We start from the raw sequence: 6,000 nt of genomic DNA, 5'->3' as shown, positions 1-6,000 counted from the left end.
CAAATCCATTTACATCGAACGCGTTTCTGCATCATTATCCACGTATCGGGTTTATAATCGTCTTGCGTCGACGGTGCCTCGGTCGCTACAGGATCAAGGTTAACGCTGTTGATGTGGGAGAGAACGCGCGCATCCGGCGCCGACGCGGTTCCCTAGGATGTCTGACGCGCGCCCACGATTTTTCCTTTTAAATCGTCGATCGACCTACCTTAACCCGCTGCGCGCCGTTTAAATCTCAGAACGGCTGAGCGCCATTAGTTATACGGTAAACACTCTTATAACGCGGTTTCTACGTTAGCTTGGAGCGAAAATTGCTAATTCCATTTTGTATCGATTCCAAGACTCTTGTAACAAGGTTTACATGCAACGCATTGCCTACCCATGGGAATCATATTGTTGCGACAGTATGAAAACGCCGCACTACAGTTCCGAGTTACATCGTCGCGACGGTGCGAAAAAATGTTGCGACGATGTGAAGTTGCGGAAACGAGTTCCCGCGCTTCCGGTTGCCAGGAAGCGGCAAACTTTTAAAATAGAAAAGAGCGATTTGAGATCTCAAAGAGAGAAGACGTATCGCTACAAGTCTCTAAGTTTATCGTTGAATTATTGTTAAATCGTTAAAAGTTTGTTAATAAACGTTATATATAGTTTAACATGGATTCTCGTGTTTCAACCCCCCGGCGTAACAATATGTCCAGAATGAAATTTGAAGATGTTTTACATATGTATATTATAAATAATTATATTTCATATTCCTGGCAAATGTAATATTTTTTTTAGCACTATGCAAGATGTAAAGGAGCTTAGAGTCGGTCACGAGATTTTTGTTCATGAATTGAAAAGTTAAAAAAATATTCTCATCGAATTTATACTTTTGTATTCTAACAAAATTGTTGTCAACCGTTCCAATTGGAATTCCTTCAAACTATTGTTATTTTTGTTTTGTTTGGTAGGAAAAATGAACACAAAACGAGGAAGCGTTAATGAGTCCCTATCTAATTTAAAAATTGCTCAAGTACCAGGCAATATGTTAAGTACGCGATAATAACCACGGGGAAACCCATGTGGCGCGACGCACAGTGGTCCCAACGCGGAAAAAACTCAATTTTCGAAAGTTAAAATGGTTGTTTTAAATTTTAATTTTGAAAGAAATTATAATTTATCAAAGTTGGAAATCAGTCGAAATGCTGAAATTTGGGTTACTTTGAAAAAAAATTCGGATTTCACTTATGATTGGGTAAAACTGAATTGATCGGTCATTAATAATGTCTAGTAAGAATCTGTGAACATGACTTTTTACTGTTTAGGCCAAGGAAAAGAAAATGATGAGTAAAGCGAATATGCAGGTTTTTCGAATGTTTTATGAAAATTATTGATTCAAAAAAAACTCCGACAGTCTCCGGTTTGATTTCTCACGTTTTCTCATCTATATTACACTAAGAAAACATGATGAAAATTTCAGCTGCGTCTACTTGCTCTTTCGGGTGTTACATAATTTTATTCTCAAGTATGTGTGAATACTCAAATCTTGAGAATCTGCGAATTCCTTCTAAAATCCATTCTGATGAAAGTGTGACATTATTTTTGAGACATCCTTCGCAAAAATTGGCTCATGTTTAAAGGACGTATTATGGACTGGTAAATACCGAACAAATCCACGACAGATAAAATGTACGATGATTAAAAAACACAAAAAACCTGTATTTTGTTCTGTTAAAAATCCACTAAAACAAGGTTCAATGACCCAAACATACGAATATGAGGCCTGAACTTAAAAAGAGACACATTCCCCTTAGCGAAGAAGCTATTGACTTATTATTATAAAAATTACCTTTTTTTTTATTAAAATAATTTGTACATAATTCTAATATATTTTTTGATGCTGAATCGAATGAGACTAGTGTCGGATTGATAGAATTATCCGTTCTCGAGATATTGAGTTTTTTCCGTCTTTTTGGCCATCCGAACCACTGTGCGACGCGTCGATGTATCGAACTATAATCATCGATTTTGAAGTCGCCCAAACGACTTAAAATTGAAATTAAAATAGAAATTTTATACTCTAAACATAACAATCATTGTATATTACATATTTAACGTATAGGATACTCTGAATTTCTAAAAACAGCGATATCTATATTTTCATTTTTAGATCTTATCGAGAATGTAGTTTTCTTCCAATACTTAATAGAAGGTCTATAAATAACTACAGGAGGATAAGCAGTATTTTTCCATAGCAATTACTAGAATGCCTGAGTTGTGTGTAAATAGAAAATTATACTTCCTTTCAGTAATTTGTCAAAAACATAGGCTTCACTTCAATAGTTGCAACAGCTTTCAAAGTAAAAAAATGAAATTACGAGCAACTTCATAAAGAAAAGGTTTGTCAATACAAGCGTCAATTGTATTTTATCAAGAGATAGGATGATAACAATTTTTATTATATTCTTTACTATTTATCCATTGACGTTCAAGTTTCTCATTTCATGTAACCAACATGAAAACTATCAAGAATATCTTCGATAATTCCGTAACTAATAACCTTAACAAACATTGGTTTACATGAATATCGTATGGTTTCGAAGGGAGCATAACTTGATAATATTAGGTTGTCCCAAAAGTTTCTTTCGCTTTATTAATAAGTAATGCACAGTGTACAGTAATGTACATGCACAATATTTTATGTTTTATGTTACATTACTGAATTGTGCACGGTTCATTGTGCTCCATTACTGTTACAACATGAATATCTATGAAATTAGATTGTCTATTTATAGAAACACGACCACATCAAATAATTGAGTGCAACTCGCGAAAGAAACTTTCGGGACAACCTAATACTAATATTTTTGTTGGTAAACGCGAACGCGAACAGTCAAATTCGTTATTTTATATCGATACATTTGTAACCAATGAAAGAATGTATAGATATTTATTTATAAATGGTAAACACCACAAGAGGTATTTACTATATACCTTCGGGTGTTTTCAACCATCCACCACAAGAAGAAGCGAACATTAAACGATAGGATCGAGTTTGGATTCGTACTTCAAGATTAGTGAACTAAGCATCACTTTACGACACCACAGTCGTTTCCATTGTTTACCTACGCGCTGAAATCTTCCACTTCGGAATGAATTACGCGATTCCGACCGAAGAAATCTTGGAAATCGTGCGAGACTAATCGGAGCGCAGAATCAAGGATTATTGATTCTGAAATTACCAACTGAGTGTTATTTTCGAGAGTTTTCAGATTTTCCTTGGCAAACGGTCGCCCAAACTTCACCGCGACTCGAATTAATAATAACAAAACACGCGATCGCGCTAACTTTAATGGTTGGCTACGCAATTCCACGCACGAAGCAAAAAAAAAATACCTTCGCATGCGAGTAGTATTAGTGTTCTACGAAGAACGAGCATGTTTTGAAATTTCATATCGTTAGTCATCGATTACGGTGCACTCGAGTGATCGATGACGATTAATTCTTAATCGATCTGAGATTTTTTGATTAGTACAGAGGCAGATCTGCCGACACTCGACTTTTTCTGATCGAATCGAGGGGTATTCCCGACAAGTTACGATCGCATGGCGGGATATTATCGACGCGAGGGAATGTTATTCACCGGGTGAAATATTGAAATGATAAATGACGACGGCAGTCAAAGAGTTCGTTAAAGGATAAGGACTTTTGATTAACGAGATCATCGATCCTGCCGATGTGTTCTAATTGGACACGAGTAGAAAATTCTTTTTAGAGTATAATTAATAGCCGAATAAATTGTCACGACATAATTAATCAACTCTCATTTTAGGTTTTCAAGAGCGTGGATGCTTTTCGAAGCTAATAGCTCAATGAGAGCAACAATAATTTGATATTTATATTTCCATTTGGCATAAATGCATAAAAATAATATGCACCCAGCTGAAACAAACTCGCTTGAACAATATTTGTGCGTTTTTCAGGCAACAATTGACCGTACTTGTGTTGCGCAAAAATACTTCCGATCTTCACGACACTCGTAACGTAAAAAGGTAAAGTGACGCGTCAATGCGAGATAATATTCGATAATACCTGTTATGAAAAATGTCTATTCAATACGTCGAAACTGAGAATGCTCGCGTATAGGTTTGTTCTCACTCTCCGACGTTATCGCTCCTCGACGCGCCATTTTACGATACCATAAGCTCCTTTGTATGCGACAAGATAGTAATTTGCATGTCCCATTAGACACGATACATACAATTGTGAAAAGTGATGCGTATTTCGAGGTCACGTAAAATTCGCGTACCGAAGCGTATCTCGAAAGCCGTGTATTCGCCGTTAACATATCCAAATTAAGTTCACTATTTACAAAAATTGCACTCTTCGTTATGCAATCAAAATTATTCAAGGATTAGATTTCGAAAATGTAAGCAGACAAAAATAACTCAACCACGGCCAATCGCAACGAATCGCAACATTTATTTCGCGCTTGCAAATTTTCACAAACATTGTTCAACGCATGTACTTTTATACGTAATATTTTTAACAGACATCCCGTATTTTTGTTGGTATTTAATAATATTTACTCTCCGAATGTTTCGAGACTAAGCGTGAAAATCTGCTACAAAGTGTCTGGGGAAAATTGATGCATATCTAAAGCAGACCTAATGCCAACGTAGCGAACGTTTGAAAGGTCAACAAAAATTCCATTAACACGTATTCGCATGTGAAAGGATTTGATTTCTCCTGTGCTAGACATTTTGCAGCACATTTAGTAATAGCGCGCGTAACAAGAGTTAATTTCAACTTGAATGCAATTTGATATGAAAATAAAAATAAAATTCCACGCTCAAACGTACGCTGCGTTAACAAAAACAAAAAAAAAAGAAAAAATTTGGTGCTTTAGCTAAAGTTATTTCATTTGGTAAAATATATTCGTGAAAGCAACCTGTCCTTTTTGGACAAATTGTAATCGATTCCTCGATCTTAAAGTTCAAGGAAGATTGTAACGCATGTTATCCTCTCTCCGTTTTGTTGACATCGCAATGAGAATTATAGGCACGTGTATCATCAGGCGTGATAAACGATTTCGTGATCTCATCGTTATTTATTTCCAGGCTATTCCAATTAGCTCAGGATCAGGGTTAATAACATCATTGACGCCGTGTTTTCAGCGCGCCAAGTATTGAAGTGACGCACGTTAACTTCTTCCTTAACCATTTCTTTATATTCGTCGCTTAGCAGACGTTTCGTGTTTCCTTCTTCCTTGGAATGCACGCGATATCGTTTTACGCTTGACAAGCAGTTTTTCGTCGACCGTTGTCGATAAACGTGTCATAATGAATGACAGCCGAACGCCTCGAATGAATTACAGATTAAAATCGATCCATGATTGAAAACGTTTACTGAAAATTATTCGAGACGTTAATAAATAACGCAAAATGTCATTCTAGATTTATTTGCTTTCTTCGCGATAAAATTATTAATCAAAGTCGAAGAAATCAAGTACCGAGTGATGTTTGATTAAGTTATTAGTTATATATATTTCTTTCCAATGAATTCTCGATTGAAATCTTTTTTCTTATTTACAAAGACCGTGTTAGGATTGAAAAGCTATTGTAAGTTGAAGTGAAGAGTCAGAATTTATTAATAAATTATATATGTATAATGTTGAGAACTGTTTTTAATTTGATATCGTTATTGTATCACATTTGGAATAACCTTGATGCCCAGACAAATTTAATTTGTTCTATGTATTCTTTTTTGAAAAATAATATGTAATATTTGTTCTATTTAGTTATCGACAATAGCAAATAAAAAATATCAATATAAAATATTCATCTCAAAGATTCAATCGTCATTCATTACTTTTACTTTGTGCGTATCTTTAAAAGAATTCAAGTTGACTACCATTTTATAATATTACTTTCTGAACTTTTTGATGAGTCACTGCGGTTTTCAAACATTAATGATTCCTTAATTAACCTCTCCCAAGAATAAATCCGCGAAACTACG

Source organism: Hylaeus anthracinus, unplaced genomic scaffold, assembly GCF_026225885.1.
Source record: "Hylaeus anthracinus isolate JK02 unplaced genomic scaffold, UHH_iyHylAnth1.0_haploid 12000, whole genome shotgun sequence".
Taxonomy (NCBI): Eukaryota; Metazoa; Arthropoda; class Insecta; order Hymenoptera; family Colletidae; genus Hylaeus; species Hylaeus anthracinus.
This window is presented reverse-complemented; position numbering follows the sequence as displayed.